This window comes from Protopterus annectens, chromosome 2.part0 (assembly GCF_019279795.1).
Source record: "Protopterus annectens isolate FY-2018-M chromosome 2.part0, PAN1.0, whole genome shotgun sequence".
NCBI lineage: Eukaryota > Metazoa > Chordata > Ceratodontiformes > Protopteridae > Protopterus > Protopterus annectens.
Window position 1 is genome coordinate 445,045,352 of NC_056728.1, and position 18,965 is coordinate 445,064,316.

At 41.2% G+C, this 18,965-nt stretch overlaps 1 protein-coding gene across 1 annotated transcript in view; it reads left to right on the forward strand.

Moving 5' to 3' along the window:
• Positions 1-18,965, forward strand: part of PSAT1 (phosphoserine aminotransferase 1) — a 396,801-nt gene that overhangs the window by 144,952 nt on the left and 232,884 nt on the right. The window lies entirely within an intron of this gene.

Consider the following 18,965-nt stretch of genomic DNA (forward strand, 5'->3'; position numbering starts at 1 on the left):
GTCTAGTACCCTCTCAGGACATGTGCTTTCTGGGTGTGAGACTGAATACAGCATCCCAGATGGCCTTTTGACCCCGGACAAACAAAAGAATCTTTCTCTTTACTTCCATCAATTGTCTCATCAGTCCAGGCTGACTGCAAGGACAGTCCTTCAAGCCTTGGGGTTCATGGCATCTTGTATTCTGGTGCTTCCCAATGCCAAACTGCATATGAGGAAGCTACAATGGTATCTCAAAATGTATGGACACAGCACTGCCAAGATTGGACACTGTCATTCAGATAATACCTTGCATTCAAAAGGAATTTTTGTGGTGGGGTCAGGAATGTCAGCTAAACAAGGGACTCTCTGTGACCCGGCCAGAGGCGAGTCAGATTCTAACGACAGATGCCTCAGACAAAGCTTGGGGAGCACATCTAAATGGAAAGTGGATACAAGACACGTGGCCTGCCAGATTTCAACATCTACATAACAACTTGAAGGAGATGTTAGCAGTCCAATTTGCATTAATAGCTTTCAAGGATTTACTTCTTCCAGGGCAGGTGTTGATTCTAACAGACAACACAACTGTCATGTGGTACATCAACAAGCAAAAAAATTCTTATCCTCTATGCAGGCAAGCAATGATTTTGTGGGAGACTGCTCTCAGTTTACAGCTAAATCTTCAGGCAAGGTTTCTGCCAGGAGCACAGAACTCCTTAGCAGATGTGTTGAGCAGACAAATTATGGATCCCCAGGTGGAAATTGGATCCTCATGTATTTCAGAAATTGACAGTGTTATGGGGAACTCCAGACATAGATCTTAGGGTTAGTTTGGTTAAGTAGTGGGAGATAGTGGTTAGTACAGTTTAGGGTTAGATGTAAGATTTTAGGTGTATGTGTGTGGATTGCTGTTTGTTTGGTGTGTTTGTGTTGTGTGTATGGAACAGCAAATTTTTTCCTAGGAAAAAATCTGTTCTGAATTTTCGATGTTATCAGTTTTCAGTTATAGTCGAAAAACATTCGTTCTTAAACTTCGATGTTCTAATATAGACCCGAATTTGTTGTTCCTTCTGGTCTTAAAAATTGGGGACTGAACTGTGGATTGTGTTTACTAAAGGTAACAATTTAAAGTCTCTATTTGAATATGACCCTATTGATTTTAGTGGAACAGTTAAACACAATTACATGAGAAAATGCGGCTGTTGTAAACAATGCCTCTTTATTAATGAAGGACCCTACCTCTCGGCTGATAGTTTTGACAGAATTCTTCCATGTCCTTGTAAAGGGAATTGTGATTAAAAAGTGTTGTGTATATGGCTACAGGCATGACCTGCCCAGCTTTCTACAGAGGAAAAACTAACAGGAAGCTTAGGAGCAAATACTACAAGAACATTATTATATTATATGTAAAACAGTAATGTATTGCATAGACATACAGTGAAGTATTCTTGCTTTAAGAAGTATTTGTTTAATTTTGGTGCACAGCATGGATTTTATGCTTGATAAATTATAAAATACTATTTAGTTGATTAATTATTTATGATTTTTATTGGTGATTGGGCTAATTGTTTTTTTAAATTCTGGGTAGGTTGCAGCTGCCGGACAATCTGATGCTCCATTAATAGTGAACAAAACATTTAGTGGCTGGATTATTTGAATTAAATATAACTCATGTGACAGTACAACCGAGGGCTTTCTACATTTTTACATTTTCTGCGAATGGCCAAGATCTACAGAAATCTAATCTTCCGGCATTATTTAATGACTGAAATTTGGTCCCTTATCAGAAAAATCAAAGTTTAGTCATGGTGACAGGCCAAAGGCTATGATGCAAAACCCAGGGGCATTCTGAAAAATCTGGATATTTCAAACGCAGGGCGGTGGTAGTTTATTAATTTTTTAAATAAATTTTTGTTTTGTAATACTCTCTTTTCATTGTGCTGGAAAAGTTGATGAAACAGGATCCTCCTGGTAGATGCCTCTAGACTCTGAAGTTATCATGCAAACTCTGCCAGTACTATGATTCTATATAACATTTTGAAGTTTTGAAAAGTAAGCAGTGCAAGCATTCAGTTTTGAATGTAGAGATGCATGCATGAAATCTTTCATAAGTTCAGATTAAGAAACAACAGTATTTGACTATAAAACGAAAGCAATAGGCTTTTTGCAATCTTTCATGAAGCATGACATAAAATGAGTGTGCTTCTCCACATTGTTTGACCTGTGCTATGTTACAGTTTGATAGATGAGAAATGCATAGTGGGATGTGCTAAAATATCTATGAAATTGGCTATGTCATGAGTTAAAAGATTGTATTCCCACTATCTCGCCCCATTAAATTCCTGTAAACATTTTAAGCAAAATAGCTTTTGTGAACCCTGATATATTTACATTATGTTGTGGAGACGTGGAAGAGTGCTGGGACTGCAGTACAGATGGTCCTGGGTTCTAGTCCAGGGTATGCAAGCTTTATTCTTTTTAGTTACATCCGGTGAATCTAAAAGGAAGGGTCCAGATTTGTGCTGAACTATAATGATACTACATATACTGAACTCTGTGATATAGCTAACCTGTTAGCCGGCTAGGTTCCGTGAAAACTTACCCCTATCCCTGCCACACATACTCCATCACATCCCTACCACCTGTCCCTCCCTTTATCTCTAAAGAGCAGGCCGTGAAATGCCCTAAGTCCAAAACATGCTACCCATGGAACCTGATGGATCTTCTAGGCCGCGCCCTACTTGGCCCAAATAAGACTAGGGGCACACTGCTAGTACTGTTTCTTTCAATCTCATAGTCCAGCACCAGCTGTCTCTAATTGAATGGAAAACAGCCACTGTTATTCCCTTGCAAAAAGGTGGTGCTTCCACTGACCTCGGGAACTCTATAGACCTATTAGCCTGACTAGCCTTATCTGCAAGGCCATGGAGGAATCGCCTTCTAGTACCAAAGAAAGGAAACACGTGGAGACCAATTTTGGATTTATCTATCCTCAACACATATCTGGACATTCCCAAGTTCAAAATGTTGACGTTACAACAGCTTTTACCTCTGCTGGGCAAAGATCACTGGATGGTGACTCTGGATCTCAAGGAAGCTTACCTTCATGTTCCTATCAGGCCCAGTTGCAGGAAGTATCTGCGTTTTGGCTGGGACTTCACATTATCAGTTCTCTGCATTGCCCTTTGGCTTATCTAGTGTGCCCAGAGTGCTCACAAAGGTTCTGGCTCCAGTCGTAGCTTTCTTCCCGCTAAGAGGAATACAAATCTATCCTTATTTGGACGATTGCCTGATTCTGGCCCAAGAAAAGGACGAACTTCTTCATCATTTACAGTATGTGATGGCAGTGTTAAGATGCCTGGGGTATTCTGTGAACGAAATAAAGTCCAGTCTAGTACCCTCTCAGGACATGTGCTTTCTGGGTGTGAGACTGAATACAGCATCCCAGATGGCCTTTTTGACCCCGGACAAACAAAAGAATCTTTCTCTCTACTTCCACCAATTGTCTCGTCAGTCCAGGCTGACTGCAAGGACAGTCCTTCAAGCCTTGGGGTTCATGGCATCTTGTATTCTGGTACTTCCCAATGCCAAACTGCATATGAGGAAGCTACAGTGGTATCTCAAGAATGTATGGACACAGCACTGCCAAGAGTTGGACACTGTCATTCAGATAATACCTTGCATTCAAAAGGAATTTTTGTGGTGGGCTCAGGAATGTCACCTAAACAAGGGACTCTCTGTGACCCGGCCAGAGGCGAGTCAGATTTTAACGACAGATGCCTCAGACAAAGCTTGGGGAGCTCATCTAAATGGAAAATGGGTACAAGACACGTGGCCTGCCAGACTTCAACATCTACATATCAACTTGAAGGAGATGTTAGCAGTCCAATTTGCATTGACAGCTTTCAAGGATTTACTTCTTCCAGGGCAGGTGTTGATTCAAACAGACAACACAACTGTCATGTGGTACATCAACAAGCAAGGGAACGCATTCTTATCCTCTATGCAGACAAGCAATGGTTTTGTGGGAGACTGCTCTCAGTTTACAGCTAAATCTTCAGGCAAGGTTTCTGCCAGGAGCACAGAACTCCTTAGCAGATGTGTTGAGCAGACAAATTATGGATCCCCACGAGTGGAAATTGGATCCTCATGTATTTCAGAGATTGACAGTGTTATGGGGAACTCCAGACATAGATCTGTTCGCTTCTCCACTAAATTACCAGCTGCCAAAGTTTTGCACAAAAGGTTTCATCCCACAGCTTGGAAAGTGGATGCTCTCTTTCAATTGGAGCAATCTTCACGTGTATGCCTTTCCACCTCTGCCTCTCCTCCCAAAGGTACTGCTGAAGGTCAGACAGGACAAGCCAAACATGATTTTAATAGCTCGATTGGCCTCGACAGCACTGGTACCCATTACTGAGAAGTCTGGTACAGGAGCCTCCATGGCCTTTGCCTTCGATTCCTCACCTGCTGTCTCAGGAGAACAGTCATTTACTCAATGTCAAACTTCATTCTCTACATCTGACAGCCTGGCATATTCTGTTCTAAACCCTGGAGGGTCTCAGCTTCCACAACAAGTTTTGAATGTTATTTTGGAGGCCAGAAGGCCTAGTACAAGGAAAGTTTATGCAGATAAATGGAGGAGATTTTTATTTTGGAGTACAGCAAAGGACTTTGATGTTTCTAAACCTAATTTAAGTGTTGCGCTTCAATACCTTACTGAGTTATTGGACAAAGGTTTGTCCTTCTCCTCTATAAAGGTTCATGCTGCAGCAATTTCTGCTCACTATGACTGTGACCCACCATTATTTTCTCAGCCTTTGTTTAAGCAATTCCTTAGAGGGGCAAAGAATATAAGACCCCCACGTAGAGCTCCTACTCCTGCTTCGGATCTCAATTTTGTGTTGGAGAAACTCACTCTACAACCCTTTGAGCCTGCAGCATCAGCAGAGTTGAAATATTTATCATGGAAGACTGCTTTTTTGTTGGCCATTACCTCTGCGAGAAGGGTTTCTGAATTACAGGCCCTTATGGCAGTTGAGCCTTTCTTAATTTTCCACAAGGATAGGGTGTCTTTGCGTACTAACCCTTCTTTTATGCCTAAAGTGGTTTCTAGTGTGGTTTTAAACCAAACTATTCATTTGCCTACTTTTTATGCAAACCCTCAAAATAAAGGGGAAAGGATTTTGCACACTTTGGATATACACAGACAGTTGCGATATTATTTGAGCAGAACTAAAGGGTTCAGGCAGTCTCAGCAGTTGTTTGTTTCTTTTGCTTTGGGTTCTCAGGGCAAACCTGTTTCAAAACAAACTATTTCTAAGTGGATTGGTTTTGTATTGCTTTCTGTTATTCCCATCATGGTAAGGAGATTCCAGCTGGGATTAGGCCTCATTCCACTAGGGCTACTGCCACTTCTACAGCTTTTTAAGGGGTGGCTACTAAAGATATTTTGGAAGCAGCTACTTGGAGTTCAGTGCATACTTTCTCTAAGCATTACCACCTTCCACTTTACTCTAAATCTAGGGCTGGATTTGCCACTGCAATTTTACAGGGCATTTTGGCAGCTCCTAATGCTTTATAGTTTTGCCATCCTCCCTTACCTCTGCTTTGGGATTCTACCCATATGTAAGGACTGCAGCAATGTGAGATGAAGAACATAGTACAGTTTTGTACCTACCATAAATGTAGATGTTCGCAGATCCACATTGCTGCAGTCCACTTACCCTCCCTCCTTCCCTCTGTTGAAGGTGGTGGTGTGGTTTGTGTTGTACATATTGTAAATATGGTTAGTGCACGGGTGGTTGATTAGTTTTTGCTGGTTTTTTTGGCTTTGGCCTTTCTTGTTAGGGCCTTCTGACATCTGGGGCAAGAAAAGACTGAGGAAATGACGTCGGTCATGCGCTTTTGTACCCTGACGTCCTGATGTCAGTTTTAAGTCCCTTGACGCCAGCCTAATACTTTGGTATTCGGGCCGACCGAGGACAGCGGACTACCCATATGTAAGGACTGCAGCAATGTGGATCTTCGAACATCTACATTTATGGTAGGTACAAAACTGTACTTTTTTTAAGCCAGGAAAGGACAGGAGGGGGTAGGGATGTCTGGTCAGTGTGAGAGTATATTGTTATTGTATTCCCAGAGAGAGTTGTAAACTGCTAAGTTTTGAAGCTAATGGAGAGTGTTGTTGTAGGCTAATACTTGTAGAGATCATGATAAGAAAAAGGCTTTACCCTACCAGTCCCAAGTAGTCAGTATGATTCTTCTAATGGAAGGCAGTGTTGTTGGGCGCAGAGGTTGTGTAAAAAGGTAAAGGTGAATACTGTGTTCCCAGTAGTCTGTAATATGTTTGTGTCTGTAGCTGAGTGTAGAACAGTTAAATGTAGTCAGTATTACGTTTTGGTAACATTGTATTTTAAGGACTTTTCCAGCATCTGGTGAGAAGTTTGAAATGTTATGACCAAGCCTTGATGGATGTCAGCAGCTGTTTGTGTGGTTCTTGAGAGTTGTGGAGTCCAGGAAGGAGAGGGATATCTTACTGACTCACTTGTTTAATGTTATTTAATTTTTTTAATAAGAATTATTTTGAAGTGAGACTTTTGGATGGTGTATCTGAATTAAGTATGGAAGCAGGAATATCCAGTCAGACTGCTGGATGATGTAGCTGATTTAAATGTGGAAGTAAGTTATTTCAAATAATGTTATGGTTAATGAGGACAGTTGATTGTTTGGTGGTGATCTGATACATGTCTGCATGTTTTTTTTTAAATGACCGGGTCAAACCTCTGAACTTTTTTCCTCACACATTCTGAACAAACCAAGGGGGTCAAAAGCCCAAAATCAGTGACATTGTTTAAGTATTACTATAATTCACTTAAAAGTGTAATTTTACAGTAAAGAATTATTACTATTCAAAAACGAGTATGCTGATTGGACAGCCCAGCCAGCATGCCTGTTGTAAGTCGAGAATAGAAAAAAGTCTGTTCTCCTGAAGGACCATTAAGTGGCTAGATTTTCTTTTGGCATATGCTGGGTAGCAGCCAGGGACAGAGCAAAATATGAGAAAAATGAAGCATGTTCCACAGAACTAAAAAAAAAACAAACAAAAAAAAAAATAAACCGAAACATAACTTATTTTCCTCATATTTTTGCACTGCACATTGAAATTATTTTTAAATACTACACAAAAAAACACCGCAGTGGCAATGCTCTTTTCTGTGTTTCTTCTCTCGCACTGCACTGATGTACTGTGTAAACGTGGAAATGTAATTCCCACGTACATGAGCAGTATAGGAGTATACAGAAGGCAGTGCAGAAGAAGATTAAAACTCTGTTATAGAAATACATTATTTAAGAATAGTAAGCAATTTATTTCTTGTCATTGTATAATAGCAATAATGTACTTTTGGATGGATCATTCAGGCTTCATCATTGTGATTAAACCACACCAGCCATGGGTAAGTCCCATTAAACCCATACCCAGTTGTGGGTTATTGCTAAATGGGACAAAAGATTTTGTATCAAGGCACATTTTCTGAACATGAAAAAACAATAATATATACAAGTAAAAAAACCCTCAAAAGTCCTTGGAAGGACCGTCACCAGAGTTTTATGTAACAAAAAAACCCCCCCACAATAGCTGCTGGAAGGTAAAGTAAACCGGAAACGAAAATTGTAACACCAAGCTCCAAAGATGACACCACGGCTTCTGGTAGCAAAATTATTTAGTGAAGTTAGCGTTTTCACATTCTTCCACTGAATACTTCATCAGACTCATTGTCTGATGAAGCGTTCAGTGGAAGAACGTGAGAGTGCTAACTTTACTAAATAATTTTGCTACCAGAAGCCGTGGTGTCATCTTTGGAGCTAGGTTTTGCAGAGTTTTATTTAATTCAGATAGTCCAACCAAACTAAGTGCTTTTGTTCCCTGTTCAGGAACTTCATCAACGTGTCACATGCTTCCACCCCACCAAATTTAAAAAAATAATTAGCCAGTCATCATTGGTATTGCCTTGTATAACTTTCACATATTTCGAAGCATCCCCACTATAAGGTAACTGGAATTTGTGGGTCTATATTCGAACATCGAAGTTTCAGAACTTCGAATGTTCTAATATCAACCCCTAATAAGCGAAAGCTGAAAATAACGAAGTTTCAGAAAACCAAATTTTTCCTAGGGAAAGAATTCGGTTGTCTGTTACTGTCGCTTCGCTATTTTCAGCACTGTGGTGGAAAGGTACGGGTCGGGTTCAGGTAAGTGTGCGATTGTGTGGACGTGAGGGTTAGGGTGGGTTAAGTGAGTTAGGGTTAGGGTGCGGGTCAGGTAAGTGTGCTAATGTGGTGAGTTAGGGTTAGGTCATGGGTGAGGTGTGTGTGCGATAGTGATGGACCTTAGGGTTTGGGTTAAGGTAAGTGGGTAGATAGTGGTGTATGTACAGTTTAGTGTAAGGTTAGATGTAAGATTTTAGGTGTATGTGTGTGGATTGCTGTTTGTTTGGTGTGTTTGTGTTTTGTGTATGTGTTTTAGAACAGCAAATGTTTTCCCTAGGAAAAAATTTGCTGTTCTGAATTTTCGATGTTGTCAGTTTTTGGTTACTAAGGGTCGATATTAGAACATTCGAAGTTCTGAAACTTCGATGTTCTAATATAGACCCGAATTTGTTGTTCCTTCTGGTCTTAAAAATTGGGAACTGAACTGTGGATTGTGTTTACTAAACGTAACAATTTAAAGTCTCTATTTGAATATGACCCTATTGATTTTAGCAGAACAGTTGAACACAATTACATGAATTAATGCGGCTGTTGTAAACAATGCCTCTTTATTAATGAAGAACCCTACTTATCGGCTGATAGTTTTGACAGAATTCTTCCATGTCCTTGTAAAGGGAATTGTGACTAAAAAGTGTTGTATATATGGCTACAGGCATGTCCTGCCCAGCTTTCTACAGAGGAAAAACTAACAGGAAGCTTGGGACAGAATACAACAACACATATATGACATCAAAAAATTTAAAAACAGTAATGTATTGTATAGACATACAGTGACATATTCTTGCTTTAAGAAGTATTTGTTTTTTGTTTGATTGTTTTTTAACAATTTTGGTGCACAGCGTGGTTTTTATGCTTGATAAATTATAAAATACTATTTAGTTGATTAATTATTTATGATTTTTATTGGTGATTGGCTAATTGTTTTTTAAATTTGGTAGGGTTGGAAGCATGTGACATTCTGATGACGTTCCATTAATAGTGAACAAAAACATTTAGTGTGGTTGGATTATTTGAATTAAATATAACTCCGATGACAGTACAACCGAGGGCTTTCACATTTTTTTACATTTTCTGAATAATAAGATCTACAGAAATCTAATCTCTGGCATTATTTACCGACTGAAATTCTTGGTCCCTTATCAGAAAATCCAAAGTTTAGTCAGAGACAGGCCAAACATATGATGCAAAACTCAGGGGCATTCTGAAAAAAATCTGGACATTTCAAACGTATGGGCGGGGTAGTTTATTAATTTTTTAAAATAAATTTTTTGCTTTGTATCACTTTCATTGTGCTGGAAAGTTGATGAAACAGGACCTTCCCAGTAGATGCCTAGACTCTGAAGCTACTTCATAAATCATTGGCATCATGATTCTATATAACATTTTGAAGTTTTGAAAAGGGGCAGTAAGCATTCAGTTTCTGAATGTAGAGATGCATGCATGAAATCTTTCTGTAAGTTCAGATTAAGAAACAACATTATTTGACTATAAAAAAAACGAGCAATATATTTTTGCAGTCTTTCATTAAGCATGACATAAAATGAGTGTGCTTCTCCACATTGTTTGACCTGTGCTATGTTACAGTTTGATAGATGAGAATGCATAGTGGGGATATGCTAAAATATCTATGAAAGTGGCTATGTCATGAATTAAAAGATTGTATTCCCACTATCTCTTTCTGTCTCCCCATTAAATATGTAAACATTTTAAAGCAAAATAGCTTTTTGTGAACCTGATACATATATTTACATATATTGTGGAGACATGTGAAGAGTGTTGGACTGCAGTACAGATGGTCCTGGGTTCTAGTCCAGGGTATGCAAGCTTTATTCTTTAGTTACATCCGTAACCTAAAAGGAAGGGTCCAGATTTGTGCTGAACTAGTAATGATACCACATATACTGAACCTGTGGATATAGCTAACCTGTTAGCCGACAGGTTCTGTGAAAACTTCACTCCCCTATCCCCGCCACACGTACTCCATCACATCCCTACCACCTGTCCCCTCCTTTTTATCTCTAAAGAGCAGGCCGTAAATGCCCTAAGTCCAAAAACGCAGCATCTATGGAACCTGATAACATCCTAGGCTGCGTCCTACTTGGGCTCCAACAAGAATTAGCAACACCGTTGGGTACTCTTTTTTCAATCATAGTCCAAGCACCAGCTTCGTCCCACCTGAATGGAAAACAGCCACTGTTATTCCCTTGCAAAAAGGTGGTGCTTCCACTGACCTCGGGAACTCTATAGACCTATTAGCCTGACTAGCCTTATCTGCAAGGCCATGGAGCGAATCATTATGGACCTTCTCAACAAAGATATTGGTAATCTCGAAACACTTCACTCTACTCAGTTTGGATTTGTCAAAGGGAGATTGTGCCTGTTAAACCTGGTGGACTTCTTGAGACAGTCTCCAAGGCCCTGGATGAGGGGAAATCTGTTCATACAGCCTATCTAGACTTAGCCAAGACGTTTGACACTGTCCCCCACTCAGGCATCATTGACAAACTCACCCAGCTAGGTATCAACCTGTATATCATTAGATGGGTTGCTAACTGGTTCACTTATAGAACCCATGTAATCAAAATAGGGAAGTCCACCTCCAACACCAGACCTGTAACCAGTGGTGTTCCACAGGGATCAGTCTTGGGACCGCTGCTGTTTGGATTCTATGTACAAGCAAAATTAAATTTCTGTGGCTGAGAAAGTTTGCTGATGACTGCAAATTGGGAGCGGTCATGCAGTCTCCGAATGATGTCATACAAGAGGGTCTTGCACAAACAAATGATTGGTGCCAAAGTCATGACCTTAAATTCAATGCAAAAAAAATGTATTTCATCCCTTTCGGTAAGAGTGAAGTTTATGGTAAGTACCACATAAGTAGAAACACCTTAAGTACACACTTAGTAGTGGGAGACCTGGCACACAGGTTAACAGCAAGCTTACCTTTGACCACCATGTCTCCACGGTGGTAAGAAGGACATTCTATATGCTCATCTCATAAGTAAGGGCATTGCCTCCAGTAAAAAAGAAGTTGGTACCTCCTTGTACTCTTCCCTCATCAGGCCAATAATTGCATACAGTGCCCCTTTTGGTATGTACATTTCCAAGCATCTGCAGCAATTAGAGAGACCACAAATGTTCCTCAGAAGGAAAAATCAAGGTCTTCGGCATCTGTCCTATTTGGATAGTCTGAAATCACTGTCACTTTATTCTGTTTCATACAGACTACTCGGAGATGATCTCTGCTTTGCATATAAGGCAATATCTAACCCTGCTTTATTAGAAGTGCTGCATATCTGTAAATCAAATGGTTACTCGCTCTAAAGACCTTAACTTGGTATGTGACATTACTAGAAACATTTGCCTCCCAGAGGTTACCACACCTCATTGGCCCTCTTCAGATGCAGTCTGGACAATTGGATGGTTAACTGTAAATTCACCCCGGGGGTTCCACCTGTGTCCATCTGGGAAAGGGGCAATAGGTGGTTATAGTGGAAATAAGGGTAGAAGCTGGCTAGGCTTGTAAGGGCCCTAGGGCCACTAGCCTAGTAGCATTCTATGATCCTATAATCCTATGATCCTGATGCATCTACTCAGGGCTTGATTTTAAACAAGGGTAGATGTGAATGTATTTCTTGATTTAAAACTGTTGTTCATTCATCCTCCAGGTTTAGTAGCTGTATTTAATGCTGCTTTTCTCCTAGACAGGCATGTATTTTGATATCCTAGGAGAGAAAATGCAATTTGTATCCCTTTTAGGGTTTTGAACTCATGTTATGCTATGGTCCACCAGTCAACTGCTGGTGTAAGAGAGAGAGTTGTCTCTGGTTACTAAGGAAAGAGTTGTTTGTTTAAAGTACTGCTTCTGAGATGCTTGCATATATTTGTGCGTCCACATTTCTTTACAAGTGGGTCAGTCTCACAGCTGCTTGTGGCTTCAGATCTGTAGCCAGTGATGCCCAGGAGGCAAGCTTTTCTTAATGGGCATTCTTGTAAAAAATGTGAATTGAATGTCAGAAGCCCTCTCAGGAGTAAATGTTTTATTTCCAGTATACCAGTGGTATACACTAGAACAGGCCTGCTGGTTAGTAAGGAAGTTCCTCTTTCTTTGGGCCATTGGAATACACCAATCCAGCTGTAGTACATGGAGCAGCTAAAACCTCACTTACCTTTTTAGGTGCAGTCATCATGTCACACAGTATTAATGTATTTGTGTACATGTATATCTGGTATGTATGTGTAAACATTAAGGTGTGAAGTGGGTGTGCAAATGCAGATATAACTGTGCATCCGGATATGTTGTGCAGAGTTGTTTGCACGTTTAAAAAAATGGAAAATTGACTCCTTACTCTATACAGTCTGTCGAGACATCCCGTAAAACACACTGTGTACACTGTTTTTTTAATTGCACTACATTTTCATTTTATAATGTTTAAGCAGTGTTCTTTCATCTCACTGTACAAGGTAAATGGGCAGTTTTTGTTACCAGCAATGCCACTACATATTAATGGGTTAGCAAATGCATTTTGAGAATTTTTTATTGGGTTTCATCATCATGGCAGTTGCCTATTTTGTATGCTTCAGTGATTAGTTTTGTTTCACTTGTTTTAGAAGGCTTGTTTAAAAATTAAACATTACTTTGCTGTCTTATTGATCAGATGCATTTCATTTTGCTCATTGTCGAGAAGTCCCAGATTGCAGAAAGTTTAGAAATGTAACAGAAATACTGCATTATTTGCTGTTGTACATTGTTATTGAAGTTTAGCGTTAGGTAAGAGACTGAGCAACATGTGATGTCTAATGAGAACCACATGTGTATACCATTATGTCCACTTCATGTGTGGGCTTGGAAAGATATTAAGATGAATTTTCTCTTGGTAAAATAGTACTATTCTAAGGTTTTTTACAACTGTGGTAAATTTATCTTTTCTATCAGTTGGCTTTTTTAAAGCTGTGATTCCTTGAAATTGCCTTTGTTAAACTGTAGATCCATCTCCATCTGAAACAACCACTTTGTAGTGTATGCCCACACAGCAGTGGATTATAGATGTTCATAGGTTCATACTAGGCTATCTGCCCTAGGGCATTTATAAGCCTAGCCAGAATGTGTTTGGCTTTCGCCACCCATTTTAAATTTATTTTGCTATGCCCTTTTTCGAGGTTAGTATACTGTGCTTCTAACAGTGACACAGAAGTGATACCCGGGGTAAACCTACGATCTCCCATCCACTCATCAAGATTCCTCTTGAAGAGAGTCAATGAGGGACTCTGCCTAACCTGGACTGGGATTTTATTCCAGAGTGAAGGGAGCCTCTGGGTTATGAATCTGTCCCTCCAGCATGTCCTATTTATTTCAGTGCTGAGGTTCAAGTCTCTCGAGCGCGTAGCTCGATGGGATTTGGATTTTCTGAGGTGCAGCATGTCCATTAATTCCGGGTTGGACATGGCTTTATACGTCAGGCACAGATTGCCTCTGAACAGGCGGTATGACACTGAGTAGAGCTGGAGTTTCTTTAACCGGGCAGCATATGGCATCTGTTTGAGCCCTTTGATCCTCTTGGTGAGGTACTTTTGGGGTCTTTCCAGTTGCTACAGGTGTCTGGTAAGGTACATCCCAAAAGGGGCATTGTACTCAATTATGGGCCTGATGAGGGATGAGTAAAGAGGCACGATGACCTCCCCTTATCTAGATGTGAATCCCTTCATGATTAGGTAAGCTATATAAAATGTTTTTCTAACCACTTTGGCCACGTGGTTGTCAAATGAGAGATTGCTATCAACTTGGGTCCCCAGGTCTCTAATTACTTCTTCTGTACTTAATGGATTACCACCTATGTGGTAATTTGTGGGCACTTTGTTTTTGCCAAAGGGGATGACTATACACTTTTTGGCATTTAGCTTGAGGCCATGGCTCTGGCACCAGTTGTCTGTTTCTATGAGGCCCTTTTGGAGGATGCTTTTGTTGGCTGGAGAGTCGATTATGGCGCCCAGTTTGCAGTCATCTGCAAACTTGGTCAGCCACAGTCCTTCCGTGTTGGCCTGTACCTCCGAGAAATATATACCGAACAAGAGAGGTCCCAGGACTGAGCCTTGTGGGACACCACTTGTAACTGGTTTGGAGTCTGACATGGCTCCAGCAATTCTAACCATATGGGTTCTGTCCTTGAGCCAGTTTGCAATCCATCTAGTGACATAGGGGTTTATATTTAAGCTGGTGAGCTTATCTATAATGCCTGAGTGGGGTATTGTATCGAAGGCTTTTGCGAGGTCCAGGTAGGCTGTGTGGACCACCTTCCTCTCGTCAATGGCCTTGGTGACTGTTTCAAAGAAATCAACCAGGTTTAAGAGGCAGGATCTGCCCTTAACAAAGCCGAACTGGGTAGGATCCAGTGTTTGTAGGTCCCCAATATCTTTATTTATGAGGTCTATGATGATCCTTTCCATAGCTTTGCAGACCAAGCTAGTCAGGCTTATGGGGCGATAGTTTCCAGGATCCGTTGAGGCACCACCTTTATGGAGAGGGACCACTGTTGCTGTACGCCACTCTTTGGGCACATATCCTGTAGTAAGGCTGAGATTGAACAGTAGTTTTATGTTTGGGTTTAGCTATTCTTGGAATTCATGTAGGACGCAGCCCGGGACACCATCTGGTCCCATTGATGCTGTATTTTTTGCTTTGGAGGGCGGCTCTTACCTGAGCATCTGAGATGTCAGGGGGGCAGCACTCTGCTGGGATAGATATTTGCCCTTTTGGTGGGGGGGTGGGAGTTTGCGCTGAACCTGTCAGCTAGGATGTTGGCAATGTCTGTGGGTTCGGTGTATTTTTTGTCATTTTGGACGAATTCTGAGCATATCTGGGAATTCCCACCCAGGTTCCTAACATAACTAAAGAAAGCCTTGTGATTATCCTTAGTGTACTGTGCAATTTTTCTCTCGAAGCTGGCCTTAGACAATTTTATGTGTGCCCGTAGTTTTTTGCTAATACTGATCAGTGATGCCTTCCCTTTTTGGGATTTTGCTCTATCATTTAGTAGCTTCCTCCTTCTATTATATAGTTTGTTTATGGCTGGGGTCCACCAGACAGGACGTCTGCCTTTGGAGGATTGGGTTTTGGTTTTATTTGGGATAGCATGATCCATGCATTCCTGAAGGTGTTCATAGAATGCGTTTATAAAGGATTCTGCGGTCTGGGCCGTATTTTCCACAGGCCTGGGGGCTTTGAAGGATTCCACCTCAGTTTTGAGGAGTGTGAAGTTTGCTTTAGAGAAGATTTCCACTGTGGTTTTCTGGGCAGGGGGTGGGGTCGGGATGTGAATATCCAATGAGATTAGTTTATGGTCTGATCTTACCAGTGAGGGATACACTTTTGGTCTGGAGCATAGAGTCCCCATGTTGGTGATGATCGGGTCCAGTATGTTTTCCCCTCTTGTGGGAGTGGTAACAAGTTGTTCCATAGCATTTGAGTTTATAAATTCTAGGAACCTTTGGGCTAGGGTGTTGGAGCTAGAGTAATGCTCCCAGTCTATGTTTGGGTAGTTGAAGTCGCCCAATATAATGGTGTTTGGAGAGACCTTCATATTTTCCAGTGTTCTCAGGAAGGCCGAGTGGGGTTCCTGGGTTTGGGAGGGTGGTCTGTAGCAGGCTATAAACTGGAAGGCAGTTTTACCCACTGTTAGTTGCACATGGATAGTCTCTGATTCTTCGTGCTTTGCCACCAACCTGGAGGTGTGGGTATCTTTGATGAATATCGATACTCCCCCTTCTTTTGTGGTTCGGTCCAAGTTTTGGGGCCGAAAAGCATGGTATGAGGTATAACCTGGTAGTGCTGGCGTGCTCTCGGGAGCCCTGAACCAGGTTTCTGTTACTGTTACTGCACAGATATCGATGTTCTCCATGCTAAGCAGAGTTTTGAGTGCGTGCATCTTGAGGTTTAGACTTCTGGCGTTGAGTAGCATTACTCTTAGTTTCTTATCCCTTGTGATACCTATGGAGGTGGGTTTGTCTTTTGAGCCTTGCCTAAAAAAGGCACTATGCAAGAGCCTTTGCCAATATCCGAAAGCCCAGGGGTGACAGGTGCAAGCCGTCCCTAGCGAAGCATCGTGGCTTGTCGAGCATATCATCCCAAGCTGACAGGCATTGGATCCCCTTTGAATGGCACCAGTACTTAAGCCATTTGTTGAAATTGATCATCTTGTCTTCATATTGTGGCATCATTCTTGGTGAGGGTAAGATGCTACTCAAGGTCAGGGTCATACCGGCCTGGGCTACATGCTCAGAGAGCTCCTTTATGTCTCTTTTCATGTAGTCCAGGGAGGTACGTCTCAGGTCATTCACACCAGCATGGACAATGACTGAGTCATATTTGTACTTGCCTTGGAGTGACCTGAGGGCTTGTGTTATGTGGTGGATCCTAGCGCCCGACAGGCTGCTCACCGTGACCTTCAGCCTGGTGAGCGGGACGTCAGTGTGCCTGACGATAGAGTCACCTATTACAAGTATATCAGGTGTGTTCACAAAGCAAACCAAAGTGGTACACCAGGCAGTTGAAATAATCCACAAAGCAGTATTCACTTCACTTCACGGTTTAATACGAAAAACAGAGTAAGCGCTTTTACGTTAAACAATAACGCTTCATCAGACTTCAGGTGTGTTGTTTAGTCTTAAGGGCTGTGACTGTTCGGTACACTGGCTTTGTGAGATATGTGTTGCACGTGTTTTGTTTTGGGGTAGCGGCTGCTTGGGTGTCTGCTTTGGAGGTCTCTGCTGCTTCGGCAGATCTTTATTTAGAGCCTCCGAGTATGTTTTTGTGTGATTGTGTTTGGTTTGCTGTCGTGGTAGGTCTTAATGAGACTGGAATTGTAGTGAGTGTGGTTTCCTTCTCCTCCTGACTGGTTATGCCAGTACTGAGTTGAGAGAGCTTAGCCTCCAGTTTGGCTATATGGTTGCATCTCTCACATGTGTTGGAATTTGTTGGGAGGAGGAGAGGGTTGTCTGTGTACATGAGGCAGTTGTAACATTGCCTCAAGATTCCCAGATTCACCAGCTGGACCGGAGAGGAGATTGACAACTGACCTTTGGACATGCTAGAATAATATTGGGAATTCCTTAATAATTGAAAACCAGGGCCAGTGGGGAGTGAGGGTGTAGTGCTTTTAATTTTTAGTGCTGACTTATATAATTGCTTTAGTGAGCAAGTGCCAGGTAACTTAAGTGCAATGTGTTACAGGTAACTTAAATGCAAAAACGACAAACAGTAACTTTCTTTCAAGTGAAACAAGGAAGTAAATACAGTAAGCAATGCAGATATCACTAGTGATCCACAGAAGTGCTGAGAAGCCGCGTATTAGGTGGAATTGGCGTTCCAGGGAAATAACAAGCAAACAAACAACAAGCATATAAACAAAGATAGATTAAGCAGGCCTGGATCTAGTCTATGCTACAGCAAACAAGGTGTACCAATTTCAGTAAGATTCAGTTCAAATATTCAGGCACTATAAACCTTTAACCAGAAATTCCCAGCTCAGAAGGGCAGAGTCCAGCCTCTTCTCCCACAAGAGTGCAGACCACAAACCTTCTTAATGTAAAATAACTGGCCTGAAGCCCAAGTGCTTAAACCAGAACTAATACACTTTAAGAATAACAGACACTGGGCTCTCAATCAGCAGTTCCCAACTTAGAAGGATGAACGCTACCTGTCCTGCCACCACAGTGCATGCCACAAACCTTCCTAATGTAAAACAACTGGTCTGAAGCCCAAGTGCTTAATCCAAAAGACTTAGAATGATAGCTACACTTTAATCAAGTTACTACCAAGCAGTAATAAATACAATTGAATACTTTAGAGAATGCCTGGATTAGTGCTCTAGTTACACAAACAAAGCTAGATCTAGCAGGCCCGAATCCAGTCTATGCCACAGCAAACAAGGCGCACCAACTTCAGTAAGAAGCAGTTCAGATATGCATGCACTATAAGCCTTCAACCAGAAATTCCCAGCTCAGAAGGGCAGAGTCCAGCCTCTCCTCCCACAAGAGTGCAGACCACGAACCCTCTTAATGTAAAATAACTGGCCTGAAAGCCCAAGTGCTTAAACCAGAATGAATACACTTTTAGAATAACAGACACTGAGCCCTCAATCAGCAGTTCCCAACCTAGAAGGATGTAAGCTACCTGTTCTACCACTACAGTGCAGGCCACAAACCCTCTCAGTGCAAAACAACTGGTCCGAAGCCCAAGTGTTTAAACCAAAAGGCTAAGAATGAGTTACACCAAGCAGTAATAAAAACAATTGAGTACTTTTAAGATGATGCAAAAGTAAAAAAAGTAGGTAGAAACACAAGTACAGTAAAAGCAGATTAATTTTTTTTTTTTTTTTTCTGAACAAGTGCTGAGATCAAAGAAACAGATTTGAGTGCTGAAACTAGAAAACTGGCTAGTTATAAGAAAAAAAACTAAGCTAGAAGGCTTCCCTCCAACACAGAAGGGCTTGGGGGCTCAGAAGCCTACAAATAGTCTATACCACTTAACAGGAAAGGCAGGAAACAAGCTTAAATTTTTTTTTGACGCTTTTTCAAAGAAAGATCCTTTTTTAGCAGTCTAAACAGTTCTTCCTTTATCTGAATAAATGCCTTGTATATGTAATGCCCTGAGTTATGAATTTATAGAAGCTCATCCTGTAAGAGTGTATACTTGCTTCATACATTCCCAGTTTTGCTAT